Here is a 15067-nt window from a genome sequence, read left to right on the forward strand (position 1 = left end):
CTTCGGCTCGGGTCACGATCCTGTGGTTGGTGGGTCTGAGCCCTGAGTCAGGCTCTGTGCTGACAGCTTGGAGCCTGGAGCCTGCTTCAGATTCTGTGTCTCCCTCTATCTCTGCCCCTCCCCCTCTCATGCTCTGTCTCTCTCAAAAATAAACATTAAAAAAAATTATAAAAAGAAGAATTGAAGATGTCTGAATTAATTCTAATTTTTTTCCCGATGTCCTAAAGCTTCTTCCTCACTTCATAGTTAGAAGAGGCATATAATGTCACAGAAATTATATAAAGTGATGATTGCTATAGATGGCTTACTGTATTTTCCCCCCTTTAACTCACACTGTATTTTATCTTAACTGGCATTATCATAATTAATTTCTTTATATTTTTTGAGCCCATAAAACCAACTTTGTCTTAAACCTATCTATATTATTTGTTCCTGAGATATATCTCCATGTCTCTCCCTGCATTTATAGCAAATCCATGCAATAGTCAACAACTGGTCCCTCCTAGAATGCCCTAGGTTCACCTTCATTTCTCTGCAGTGACAAATGACTTTCTTCCTCCAAAGCACCTTATACTTTTTTTCAAACAGCAGACTTGAAACCAGAAAACTTATAAGGCTAAGCAGAATGAGAAGACTCTGTGAAGGAGGAAGGAATCAAAGGGGCAATGTTCAAGTGGTGATTTCTTTTTCGAAAGAATATTCCACAGATTCTTTAGATGCTCAAAAAGTTTGTAAGTCTTTCCTTCATACACTTACCAAAAACATAGCAGATGCGTTAAAAAAGAGGTTGGATATAAGAAGCCAGGAATGTATAACTGTGCATGGACAGAGAAAATGTAGAATAATTTTTAAAAACTTAATCTATTTTAGTTTTCTCCTGCAATCTCTCTGTTATTATGGATGTATTTAATTTTTCATCATTTATTAGACATTGCTTTGCTATAACTTGAAGAAAAAATAATATGCTGATATTTAGGTCCATCAAAAAAAATCTATTTGCAAGAGGGGAACAAAGGTATTAGATAGGCCCCCAAGTAATAGAAGGTACATTACTTTTTGAATTACCACATCTAATAAAAACTGACTTCTCAGTTATTCTTGGCCTGGGACTAGCCTTCTCCATTCCAGCTGCTGTGTGATGCGGGCAGGTGAAGGGAACGTATTTTCATGGCACTTTAGGACTTATGATAACTACAATTCCTTGAGGTTCCTGTAATTAAAAAAGCATGTAAGAGTGAGGAAAGAGAGAGAAAAGACTTCTCTGGAGAAGAGACGGGGATTGTATGGAAGACCGTGGAGGAGGTCAGGGAAGGTTCTGTGGGCCTGGAGGGAGGCATCTTGGTCCAGGAAACAGGAAGAGAGACCTGCAGGCATGATAGGAATCTTTGAAAAAGAGGAAGGAATCTTCTCTGTGGCACAGAGAAGTGCAGGAGTACAGAAGAGGGGACTTTGGTCAGACATTGCTGCTGTTGTCCTGAAAGCAGTTTTTATTCTAGCTCTCAAGGTAACACTGTCATAGAAACACAGGGAGATGAATTTGCTACGAGTAGATCTCAAGCGTTCTCACCACACACATACGTACACTAACTGGATATGTGAATGATCTTGTGCTATTTATTTCACAATGTGTACATATAGCAATCATCATATTTTAAATCTTAAATATATATAATTTTGTCAGTCATTCCTCAATAAAGCTGCAAGAAAAAAGAAAACAGAGAGGTACAGACTAATGTAAAAATATTCTTAGGAATATTCAAGTATGTTTAGAAGAAGGAACACTTTGTTCCAAAGAAACCAGTTACATAATTAATAGCACAGTATATACCCACTGTTGATGTTTGCTCGACCCTTTGAATGAGAATCCAATGGCTTTGTGTCATGGTAGTATCTTTTACTCAGACTCTGCTAGTCTAGATCCAATGGAAGAAAGTGAGGCATCCTTCTACATTACAAATGGCCATTCGAGGTAAGAGAAGCTTCAGGATCTCTTATTTGGGGCCTTTCCTTCTTCATTCATTTGCCTCATTGTACCCTTTGGCACTGACCAGAGTTTAAAACAAAACACAACAAACATAGCTGTTGTCTTCCAAATGAAATCTTCCCACCGATTCTGAGTATGTTCTTTTTCCATCCCCAAGCAAACCAAGGGGGTATTAAGTATCCTATAAGGTCTTGTAAGAAACTAGTTTTCCCTTTTGAAATATATTACGTCTTTCTTTGATAGAACAAATGGTGCTGCATTAGGGTTTGGTTTTGAATAGCCATGTTGGAAAATATGAATCCATTTCACCAACATATCTTTAATATCCTGAAGTTTTGACTTTTGAGGGGGACATGAAAAAATAATATCCCATTAAAGAATCTTTTATTACCAGAGCATTATTATGTAAATAATCAGTAATAAATAAATACTACCAATTATACATGTATATATGATTATATATGTACATGTGTATATATTACTGATTGTATATGTATATATCCAGTGATATATATATATAAGTATATATATAAATAATTGGTTGAATATATATTAACAATTAAAGATATTATTTTATCTGAAAATGAACTTACTTTCCTCTCTTATTTAAAAAAATTTTTTTTAGAAGTTTATTTATTTTGAGAGACACAGAGAGCAGAGGCGGGACAGAGACAGAGAGAATCCCAGGCAGGCTCCGTGGTGTCAGCGTGGAGCCTGATGTGGATCTTAAACTCACAAACAGTGAGATCATGACCTGAGCTGAAACCAAGAGTCAGACACTTAACTGACTGAGTCACCCAGGCACCCAGCCACCCAGCATTTTTTTTTTTTTCGAACTCTATCTTAACTCAAATCTAAATCTCTAAGTGGGTTACATTCGGGCTTCTACTGATAGACCTCATTTCATTGGGACTTCTCAGTAAATACTCATTCTTTGTTTCTTGAGAACTTTTATAACTTGGTTTTCCTGTAATTCCTATAAAACCAGAAATAAAGCTCTGAAAGTTAGAGAATAAATTGAATCAATAGCCTAAGTCTCTGGTGATGTACTCCTAGGAATACTTTTTTTTTTTTTTTATTGGAAGGCATGAGTTTTCTAAAAACAGTTTCTGTGTCTGCATATGTATCTATGCATGTGACATATGGCACTTGTGAATATATAGGGTTACCTTATTACCGTGGGTTACCAGTGGCAACATGTGCAGTGAGCTAAATCCTTCTTGGATTTTAATATTCTGTCTGTAAGTCATATGCTGGAAGATCAGAAGATAATGAAAATGGATTAGTCTGGCACAGATAATATGATTATTTTAATGGTCATTTTATATGTATATGTAATGCAACCAGTGGAAAATATAGCTAAAGGTCAATAAAGTATCATATATATATGGCAATTGAAAAGGGAAAAATAAATGAGTGGGCTTAGCTTCTCCCTGTGACCTACTTTCCATTGGGCATGACTTTGGGTTCTCACTCTGTGACAATCAACTGAACAAGGTGTTTTCAGGTTTCTGCAGATAGAAACATAGCAGATGGTAAAGAATAATGGCTGTGAGTGGACAGGAATGGGTCAATTCTCTGTAATGAAAACTTTTAATTTAGGGAAAGTACCCAGCTAGGTTGAGTGTTCCACTTGTTAAGCCATTTTGCATTCTCAAAACTATTTGCATGGAATATACACATTGTATACCCTGTTTGCGTGGGGAATAGAATCCTTCTGAATGAAGTACAGGACTAAGGATAATATCCTGGAAAAACAGAAATTATTTCTCCTGGCAATTTGTATGCACATAGCTATCCATTATTCATGAGCTGCCTCTTTAGTTTTGAATGATCAGTGTCTTTGCTGTTCTTTATTCTGCCTTCTGTTTCCACCATGTTGGCATTTCACTGCTCATTAATAATTATGGGAAGTAAAGAGGGAATACATTAATTGATGATTGCCTCAATCAATACATGACTTTCTACTGGTATAGAAATCCTGGTGACATTTTTTAAAAAGGTAGATACTGGGGCACCTGGGTGGCTCAGTCAGTTAAGTATCCAACTTTGGCTCAGATCATGATCTCGTGGTCCATGAGTTGGAGCCCCACATTGGGTTCTGTGCCGACAGCTCAGAGCCTGGAGCCTGCTTTGGATTCTGTCTGTCTGTCTCTCTCTCTCTCTCTCTCTCTGTCCCTCCCCTGCTCTCTCTCTCTCTCTCACTCTCTCAAAAACAAATAAATATTTTTTTAAAAAATGTAAAAGGTAGATACTGATGGCTAAACTATCAGTGTGAGCTGGGAAGTGAGTTTGTGATTATTTTTCCCCATCAGCAGAGAATATGATGGTCATCTGACTTTCATGAGGCATCATAAATACCCCAAATGAACACTGACAGGAAGTAGAAATCACACATCTTTGAAATTTTTTTTTGAAGAGACATAAGAAATAATTTCAGTAGAGGAAAGATAGAATTTAGAGTTTTCAAATACATGTTTTCTGTCTAGCTCCAGTATCAGATAAGAGAGGTGGGTAACTGCAGTGTAGTGGCAGGACAGATTTAGATGAGACATCACCTCACCACAATATTTGTCATGAACTGTTCTACATAATCCAAGAAGCTTTCTCAGACAAACACAGAGGCCAATGTGGACCAATAGAACTGTCAGTAGGCTCAGACTCCCTGCCTCACCTTGTCCAATTAAATGGATGTTTTGGGATAAACTGGCTAACCTGGTTTAAGAACATTTAAGAATATTCTTTGAGTGCTGTGTGCTTTTGCCCTTGCGAAAGAGCAAAAATCTGTACAAAGCCTACTATGTGTCACTTCATGTGCTAGAAACATAACGATGTAGAAAATACCTGGAGGAGAATAAAGGTAAATAACAAGCAAGCCACATGCTGAGGAAAAGGCCCAGACGTTACATGTGAGTGGAATTCAAAAAGAAGGGAGGAGTCACTGAGACCTGGAGCATTCAGACCCTGAAGGGCTTTAGAGGAAGAGAGAGAATTTGAGTTGGGTCTGAAAGGAATGGGAAAAGGAGGGAGCATTCCAGACAAGGAGACCAACAGTCCCAGTGGTGCAGATGTGGGAAGGGATGTGGCATTTTGAGGAAAAAGGGATCCCCCTAGGCTGAGTAGAGTGCTAACGGAAGTGATAGGTAAGAGGGCAGAAGGTCTCGAACACCAGGCTAAGGTGTTGGGCTTTGCCCAAGAGACAGTAGCCTTAAAAACAATTCTGATTTTGGAGTCTTTTTTTTTCTTTTCTTCAAAATCAGCAAAAGATATCCTTTAGGTCAAAGGATGTGGTAGTGGTTCTTTAGAAATGAGTCAATTGACTGGTTGTGACTGTTCCCTGTGCTAGAACTTAAATCAGATCTGCAGAACATCATCTCTGGGTCTGTCAGGCCCAAGGACATAGAGCTAGGAGTCACACCCTGGTCTGTTACTTCCAGAGCTCAAGCCTAACCACTGCGTTGTACTGAAGTTTGAGTGGAAGGCAGCATCCAGGAAGGATTACATTATAGGACAGATGACATTTCATCTTCTTCATTATTATTAATAACCATAGTGATTGTCTTGTTACCTTCCTTGTGGGCTTTATAGTCTTCAACATGTTTTCAAGTGCATTCTATCTCTTGATGCTCACAACAGCTCTGGTAAGTAGGCAAGAATTTTAAATTATAAAGTTATTTCTGGGCTCCCAATTATCTGTGCAATTAATCCTGGTTACATATGCAGTACTCTCATTTGTATTGTCGTAAAAATTATAATGAACAGTTTGCCCTTCTTTTTTTTCCAAAATAGTTTAAAATTCAGGACAGGTTGTTGAAATTCTCTCCAAAAGAGTGGGCTTATTTTAGCATTGCATTTTTTCTCAGATTAAGAACCTCCGTTCCGCATCAAAATAAAAGCTTGGATGCCACGAAGAATCATTTAGAACAAGGCACTACATCTTTAACACTCTTTAATTACAACTGGATAAGGTGACTCACTTGGAAATCCTTGGAGAGTCGGCAGGTGATCTGCTACATGTGTTTATTTATCTAAAACAATTTAGCAATTTTACAACCGAATCAACTCTGGTTTGCCTGTCATGGGGCATTTTCCAGGACTCTTTGATTTGGTCTGCATCAGATTTTCTTTTCCCATCAACTTATCCTCCAAGCGATATACTTTTGTTGTTGTTCTTGAGCCAAAAGTTGCCCATACCCCTTGAGTAAATTAGTGATAATGCTGTAAAATGCACACTTAAAATTCCAGTCTGCTACGGACTAGCTTCATTGGTATGAAACTCAGACCCTCTCTTATTAAACACTGTTAAATATTCTCTTCATTTTCAAGACAAATATGAACAGAAACACAACCAAACATGTACTGTATTAAAATCATTGATTCACAATATTTAAATTTTCAGCTAGCCTCCAATTAGCAGGCTTTCCAATATTTGAACAGAAGACCATTTTAATGTAATTACAAACACATTTTAGGCATCTAAATTTTTTGCATAATTAGTTCCCTATTAAACTATTTATGTAGCCCTTTTTCCATCAGAAACAGAGAAAGCAGAACAATTTTATTCCTTACTGTTACAATAATTAACTATGCAAGTAGAACAGCATATTAATAGAGTATAATTTGTTTACATTTAAAAGAAAATTGTGTTAGATTAGCATAGCAAAAGACTATTTCCATATCCAGGCAGTAATATGCAGGCCTAATAGCAATTTACAGTGTAGTTAAAGAATATTATTAATAAAGTAATACAGTGTAATTCTGTTTGCCCCACCATATTTCACAATGTCCTTAATTACAGCTAATTCCATCGAGACTAATTTGGGTGTTATTAAGCAGTAGACATAGGAATCTTAAATGCAACCTTCGCTAATAATGAATTTAGAAGTTACCGTAGAACTTGTTCTTGCAAAACATAGGTACAAGATGAGTATTTGTATTTTCTCCCTGGGGTGAAACCTATAAACATACACATATGTAATTGATACCTGAAAACAAACTTTTCTGGATCCAGTCTTTTATTAACCACTCAATGAGAAGTTTATTATATTTAAATACAGTTAAGGTGACATGGGATGGTGCGTGACAACGAGGTAACGACTTCGATGGTGATTCTTTTAGGTGAACGTTTTTACTTATTAATGGCTTGATTTTTTTCATCTGAAGCAATGATTGGTTAATCGGGTGGTTAGTGTTTTTCCCGTAAGGGAAATTAATACTTCCTATTAATACTTCCTATTTCTTAAATACCTGTATTTCACCAGACACTGGGTCCGAGGCTATATGTAAATTATCATCAGTCCTCAAATTAACCCAGTAAGGTAGGTGACGTTTTATCCATTTCCCAGATGAGGAAACAGAGTCTCAGAGAGTTTAAGGGTTTCACTAGATGCCACACAATTAGGAAAGACTTAATGAAGATTCTGAGCAAGCCATGGTGCAGCTTCAAAGCTCAGACTTTACAGATGTCACGCTGTTTCCTTTTTAGAATATACACCTTTGATCTATTCAAAAGTGAGTCGGGGAAAAAAAATTGCCAGACTTTGTTGCCCTTTTTGTAAGCTTCAGTTTATTTTCCTCGTTATGAATTAAGTATAGGTGTGGAGGCAAATAATAACAAGTCTTTCTGTGACAACTGTGCAGAAATCAATACGGGCAAAAGTATGTGCAGATTGTTCCTTTATTACATTTATTTATCAATACTTTTTTTTCTTTTTTAAAGAAAACGTGGGATGATGAACATGGGTAAAATTGCTCTGGCTAGAATTCCAAGTGATATACACTCTGGTCCTGCTTTTTTGCCTCTTTTTGGCTGACTCAAGATTCAGAATTGGTCTTTGAAAAGTAGAGCCCTGCCACTAAGGAGGTTTGAAAATTCTTTGGTGTTTAAAAGTCACAGAACAAGGAGCACCTGGGTGGCTCAGTTGAGCATTTAACTTTGGCTCAGCTCATGATCTCATGGTCCATTGGTTCGAGCCCCACATCATACTCTGTGCTGACAGCTGGAGCCTGGAGCCTGCTTCAGATTCTGTGTCTCCCTCTCTCTCTCTGCCCCTCCCCTGCTCAGGCTCCATGTCTCCCTCACTCTCTCTCTCAAAAATAAATAAACATTAAAAAATTTTTTTTAATAAATAAAAGTCACAGAACAATAAACACTTATTTTTAAGGTCACTAATGGACAAACTTGTGATTCAGCTCTTTGCTCAGACTTTGCTCAACTGTTCTATGACCTGATAGCCTAGTACATTCTGTAAACTAGAATGATGCTACCTCATCATGCATCCTTTAAGGTTATATTAAAATTGGCTTGAGTTTCTTTAGTCTACACAGCTAATAGGCTAGATGGTGAGAAGAAGCTACCCTGGGATGAGGCCACTGGGAGCTTAGGTGAGAAGACCGAGGCCCTGGCTCTGCCACTTACTAGCTCTGTGGAATTGGGCAAGTCACAGTCTTCTAGGGCTGCACTAGAACATTCTGCAGTGGTGGAAATCTCCATACCTGTACTATCCAATATGGTACCCATTACCCACACATGGCTACTGAGCAGTTGATATGTGGCTAGTGAGACCAAGAAACATAATTTTAAATTTTATTTGATTTTAATGCACTTCAATTTAAATAGCCAAATGTAGCTAATACCTAACTTATGAGAGAGTGCATTCTTAAAGCATCAATCACCATACTCATAAAATGATGGTAAAAACAAATATTTCTAATATTTCAGAGTATGGCTGTGGACTTAAATAAGATGATATATATGTAATGTGATTCATAAACTCTTAAGACATCCCTCAAATATGTCGTTAATAATAACCATGACAATAACATCAACAACAACAATTATAATACCAGTAATGGTTACTGTTGGATATAACTCACCTAGTAGATCATCTGAAGTTACTGAGCTTGGACTTTATCACTGCCCTCTACTTTTCTCTTTTCCATGGTTGTGTTGATCTGTGATTCCACACTTCCTAGGGGCAGATGGTAATCATTGCAAGCTTAATTATATATACTATGGGGGACCAAAGTAGATAAAAAGCAGGGAGTCCAGAGAATTAGATTCTAATTGTAATTCTGCCATTGACTGACTGTATAATCATGGCTTCCGCTAAAACTCCAGGAGCCAATTTTCTATAAGCTTTGACCAAGGAAGTTCTCTTAATGGTTTATAGGCTCATAAAATGTTAGTGAGTAAAAGGATGTAAGAGATTGTTTTGACCAGTTCCTTTCTTTTTCTAGATGAAGACACTGAAGCCTAGAGCTGGTAAATGACTTGCCCAAGATGGCTTGACTGGTTGCTGGTAGAACCAAACTTAGGTTACAGGTCTTTGTAACTCCATGCTGCCACTGTATGGTAACTCGGGGCGGGGGAGGGGGGAGTCACCGTTTAATGCCGTTGAAGATAGATAGCAAATTGGTGATCATGTATCCCCACAGGACTTAATCACAATTCTATAAAAGCTATATAAACTCTACTGTAATTAGCTTAGCACCATGAGGTAGATTTGTTCATGGAGCACACATTCCATTAACTAGCTGTGCAACTCAGCTTCCACATTTGTAAAAAAAAAGGGGGGGGGGGGTTGGATGAGTCAGTCTCCAAGGTCCCATCCTGCTCTGAAAGTCTGTAATTCTAAGACTCATGCACTGAATTTTTTAAAATTGTAAATGAGTTCCTATTTTACTTACAATGGTGGTTCCTACAAATGTTTCAAGAGCAATAATGTATGCATTTGTGAATCCTGTTATTCTGTCTATAGATAAGATTAGGTATACATAGCGATCTGCAGGATCCTTGTGGTTACTCCATAGTTTCTGGAAGGGCCTGGAAATCCCCAGGTTAGTATTGCTGGTGTAGGGAGGCCTTTTCATTGGGGACTAAGATGGAGTCAATCAATGTTTTATGTTTTTGTATTATCTGGCACGTCTTTTTAATCAAGTGGGTTGTTAGGGCTGTCATCATTTTACATTTTTTATTAAAAAATTTTGAATAAGTACTATATCTTCAATACAATATTTAGAGTTACAATAGGGTTTGCAATGGAAGGATCCTGTCCCCAGGCCCTGCTATTAGCAATAAAAGATCACCAGTCATGGCATTTGTCCAGGACTGAGGGGTTTTCTGGGATATGGGACTTTCAGTGTCAGAGCTGGAAAGGCCCTGAGAAACCAAAACAAGTTCATCACCCTAGTTGGTTTCTTGATACACCCAATTACTGATGCCCTGGCACCAACCTTCACAGTTGCCATTGGTACGGAATTGCAGTAGGCATAAAGCAATGTGTTTTTAGCATTTTTCTCTAGATGACATCTTGAAATAAATAAAACTCAACATTCAAAAGACAAACATCTGAAGGTCTTAGAATATTTCTTACCATCTAAGTTTTAGAGAAAAAAAGGGTAGGGGTAAAAACCAGAACAACTTATTCAAGGAAAGCAGATTTAAAGTGTAAACCTCCATTGTGCAACTAGTGACCTCTAAAACACTGGGAAGATTTTATTCGCAAGCAGAATAAATTATTCCTTGTTGATGAAACCAGCCTCCTAAAAAAATAAGTCATTGGAGTCATTTAATATTCATTTGTGTAAAGACTTGAAAATAGACTGAAACTGACTTCTGCTTCCAGTCGTGGTAAGGGATGGAATGAAGTCAAGATCTGGAGTTGACAGAGCGAAAACCAAGATGATCTAATAGTTCCTTTACACTTTTAATTTTTACGGATTTATGTTTGGGAGTAATGGTAATGCTTTCCATTTCTGAAGGGTGAGCTGTTCATTCCAGGATGTGAATTATGTACATTCATTAAGATTTTCCCCTAAAATGAGTTTTTCCATCTACTTTTTTTTTTGAATGCATATTTTATGAATGTATAAGCTGTTGTGGAACATGATGCCTTTCAAACTCTACCTCTTTTTTTTTATTGAAACTACATAAAATTTTGTTTTTCCTTCTTGTTGAATTTTATATTTCCATCTTATTCAAATCACTGTATATTTATGGAGTAGCTATAATGTCTAAGGCACTATTCAGAGTCCTGGAGGGAATGCCAAAAACAAGTGGGAGACACTCTGCCCTCAAGGAACTTAAACTTGGTGCAGTGGGATAACAACCCAAATAGCTGGAGGAGTAGCCCACATGGAGCACCTGGGTGGCTCAGTCGTTTGAGCGTGTAACTCTTGATTTCGGCTCAGGTCATGATCTCATGGTTCATGAGATCGAGCCCCATGTTGGGCTCTGCACTGACAGTACAGACCCTGCTTAGGGATCTGTCTCTCCCCTGCCCACCCCACCCCTTCACCACTTGCACGCATGAGCACACTCTCTCTTTCTCTCAAAAATAAATAAACATTAAAAAAAAAAGAGCAGGCAACATAAAATAGTTGCCATAAAGAATGCTCAATGAAGAAGAGATATTACATCTAACTGATGAATAGGAACCTTTCTGTAAGATGGAAATAGTATTTGGAATGAGTCTTAATAAATAGTCATGAATTTATGTGCAATGGTAAAGTAGTAAACTTTAGGTTTAGAGAATGGTGATAACTATTGTCAGGCTGGAATGTCTAGGGAGGCTCCAAGATAAATTTGAGCTGTAGTGTACAGATCCATGAAAACAATAATGGAGAGCTAGCAATCTAATTCCTTAGGTAATGGGGAATAAGTGCAGATTTCAGAGCAGGGGCATGAGACACTCAGATGTGCCTTTTAACAGGTCACTCTGCCACCAGTTTATAGCATGAATTAAAATGAAAATAAAGAGACAGGAGACAAGGAGACAAGATAAGAAGAGACAAGAGCTTCAAAAAAGGTAGTAAGAACAAGAAAGGAACATACTTAAGAGGAATATGGTTACAGGGAACCAGGGTGGCTTAGTTGGTTGAGTGTCTGATCTTGATTTTGGCTCAGGTCATGATCCCAGGGTCATCAGACTGAACCCCAGGTCAGGCTCTGAACTGAACTTGGAGCCTACTCAAGATTCTCTCTCTCCCTCTCCCTCTGCCCCTCCCCTGATCACACTCTCTCCCTCTCCCTCTTCTTTTCTTTCTCTCAAATTAAAAAAAAAAAAAGAGGAACATGGTTAAAAATCTTCATAATTTGAAAGTTATGATTTACAAGAAGTCAAAGTGACTCTAAGTTTGAACCTTGATAAGGGGGAGTCAGTTGGTGCCAAAAAGCAGAGGTAGTTGGGGGAGAAGGACAAAGAGTTGAATTCAAACCCTTGAAAATGATTTCCTTTTGTATTGCTTAATTTTGATACTTTTCTTTAAATTTTTTCTACTTAATGTTATTTCATTTTTAATTTTTAAAAGTTTTTTTTTTAATTCCTAATAGCCTATTGAAGGTAGGATTTTATTGCAACTCCTCCTTCTCTTTGTACTTTGCGGTTCAGACATCTAGCAGTAGAAAAAGCTAAGCAGGGAGTCAACATCTGCATTGTACTCGATTGTACTAATTCGTGGGCTTGTGCTCACTCAATCTTTCTTTTGCTCCATGCAGAATATCAAATTGCTTCTCAGAATGTCAATGGAGTTGTCAGGGGAGAGATAGCAATCAGACGTTTTAATATTATAAAATCATCATTATACTGCATACTTTGTTCAACAGCAAGGCCAGTTATCCAGTGGTGCTTTGGATTGGGTCAGTGTAAGCTTTATTGATACTGGGTTTATCTATTGAGCTATTTGGTGCTGTGAACCCTGGCAAACTAAGCCCAATAGTTCAAATCAAAATGTGGAGATTTCCCAAGACTCTTGGAGCACAGATAATTTTATTTCCCTCATCTTTTAGACTGATAAAATATTCTATCAGTTTGATAGCAAAAGTGTTGTCCCATATAAAGGCAGGGGCTGTTCCCTGATTGAAGCTATTAGGCTGAAATCTTATCGGTCACAAGAGTCACAAGAGACCCACCAGTTCTCATCCTGAGTTAATCAAATTAGGTGTTTATCATTCCTTCCCTCCCTAGCAGGAAATTAAGTTTCACTGAAGCATTTGGGTCACACCTTTAGTATCTAAGAATGATCTCCCTGTAAGATAAGTTTATAGTATTCAGTTGCTTTGGGGCATTGCCTTTTGATTACCTTTTTTTTTTTTTTTTTTTTTTTTTTTTTTGAGAATGAACATGTTTAAGACAGCTTTAATATTTTACACAGCTGTTCCATTTTTAGGATCAGGCTCAGTGTGGTCACGTGGTAACCCCAGCAAAGTCTCCCCTAATGTCAGAGGAGAATCTGGAAAAAATTGTATGAATGTTTCCTAAAAGACAATCAGTTGTGTTTTTTCAAGTGGGTATTGTTTTAACTGTAAAATAGTATCCAGCTCTGACAGGAGTTAAGTAGTAATGGCAGCCTATTCTCAAATGAAAACAACAAGATTCATCTGCCTCCAAAATGATTGCTTGCTACAAACGTGTTTTTCTCATTCACTTTTTCTTTCCTTTTCACCAATTACTTTCCAGCTGTTGCTCCCGTCTAGCTTAGTTCTCGCCTGTCTTTTCTTTCCTGCTGTTGAATATCTGGGGCTCACATCTTTCAGTAGCATATTCCTAAAACAAGTTAGACACTCTTGGTGTGTCCTTGGACACTCAACACATGGAGAAGAGCATTCTACAGTTTCCATGTGACACACACTTGGAATGTTTCAGTCTAAAATTCTGCTCTCTACTTAGGTAAATAATTTTAGAAGAAATCACAGATTGATTGACGAACTACCACATCACTTGCTCAGCTTTTTTCCAGGTTTATAGTCTTCATCTCACACCTGAACTCCACATGGTTTTCATGGTCATTTGATAAAATTTTGAAAATTGCTCTCCCCTGGCCCCATCCCAAAAAAAACCTACCAGGAGAGAATATCAATAGCCTGTTCTATCCTTTGTCCATGTATTTCCTCTTTTGTTGATCCTATAAGAAGGAAGCTCTGTGAGTGTGTACTTTCCATTTTGGAATTAAAACTCAAAACATGATGAAATCATTTCTGTGTTGTGTTAATGCCCGTGCACCTGAGGCTTTTCAGGTTATGAGTCCCCCAGATTTGACAATTGTGATCAATTCTAACACCATCCATGTAGAACATTTCTCTGTTTATTTCTTATATTCCTGACTTCCTGGCAGTCATTATAGTGGAGGACCCATAGAAACAGGAGAAATTCCTAAGGGTATGGAAACCTACTACCCTGAGGATTGCTGGGAGGTCCGTACTTCCATTTTTATTTATTTATTTTTTACATTTTGTACTTTCCAGTTCAGTCCAAAGTTGCCTAGTCAAATGTAATCTTTGTGCTTTCAAATAAATTCAAACAGCTTGCTACTGTTTGTCACAATTTTCATTTGGGCCCTTAGAATCTTGCTTTCTTTTTGTAAAAGCCACATTTTACATTCATAAACCATTGCATGTTGCTCATTTAACCCTGTTCCCACGCTCCACTCCAAATGCATTACGGAGTGACCCCGCATGTCAGCACTATAGCATTGTACAGTAAATAGAGTGTTTTGCTTCATAAATCAAGCATAGAACTTATAGCCAACTTCAGCATAAAAAAAGTCACTGAAATAATATAGCCCAGCTGCAGGAGATAGACATTGTATTCATAAAGCTAGCCTTAAATTACTGACATTTAAATCCAGATTTGACAAAGCTAAGACTATTTTGGAGGGTTCTGAGTAATCCTCATGAAATTCCAAATTTCCCTTTTGTTGTTTTGAAGGAGACTCATTTTAAAAAGGAAACGGGGTTAGATTTTGTCCCCTCCATGGTATCTTTGATGGTATCAGAAAGACACACTTGGGTGGCCAGTTCACCTAATTATGCAAGTCACTTTGCAAATCATCTATTTTCGCTTTGGGAAACTGTTTTCTGGGCACAGCTCTCTTATTTTATAGCATCAATAAGCAGTAAAATGCAAAGGTGACTTGGAAAATTCAGGTTTGGATTTCTCCTCCATATAAAATAAACACGAACATCTCATTGAGGGTGTACAAAGATAAAAACTAATTTTATTTCAAACAGCAATTTGTATGTATCTGTTGGGGGGGAAAAAAAGAAAAGTTTAAAAGCTCTACAATTGGCCAGACTTCCAGCTT

This window comes from Prionailurus bengalensis, chromosome D3, assembly GCF_016509475.1.
Source record: "Prionailurus bengalensis isolate Pbe53 chromosome D3, Fcat_Pben_1.1_paternal_pri, whole genome shotgun sequence".
Classification (NCBI taxonomy): Eukaryota; Metazoa; Chordata; class Mammalia; order Carnivora; family Felidae; genus Prionailurus; species Prionailurus bengalensis.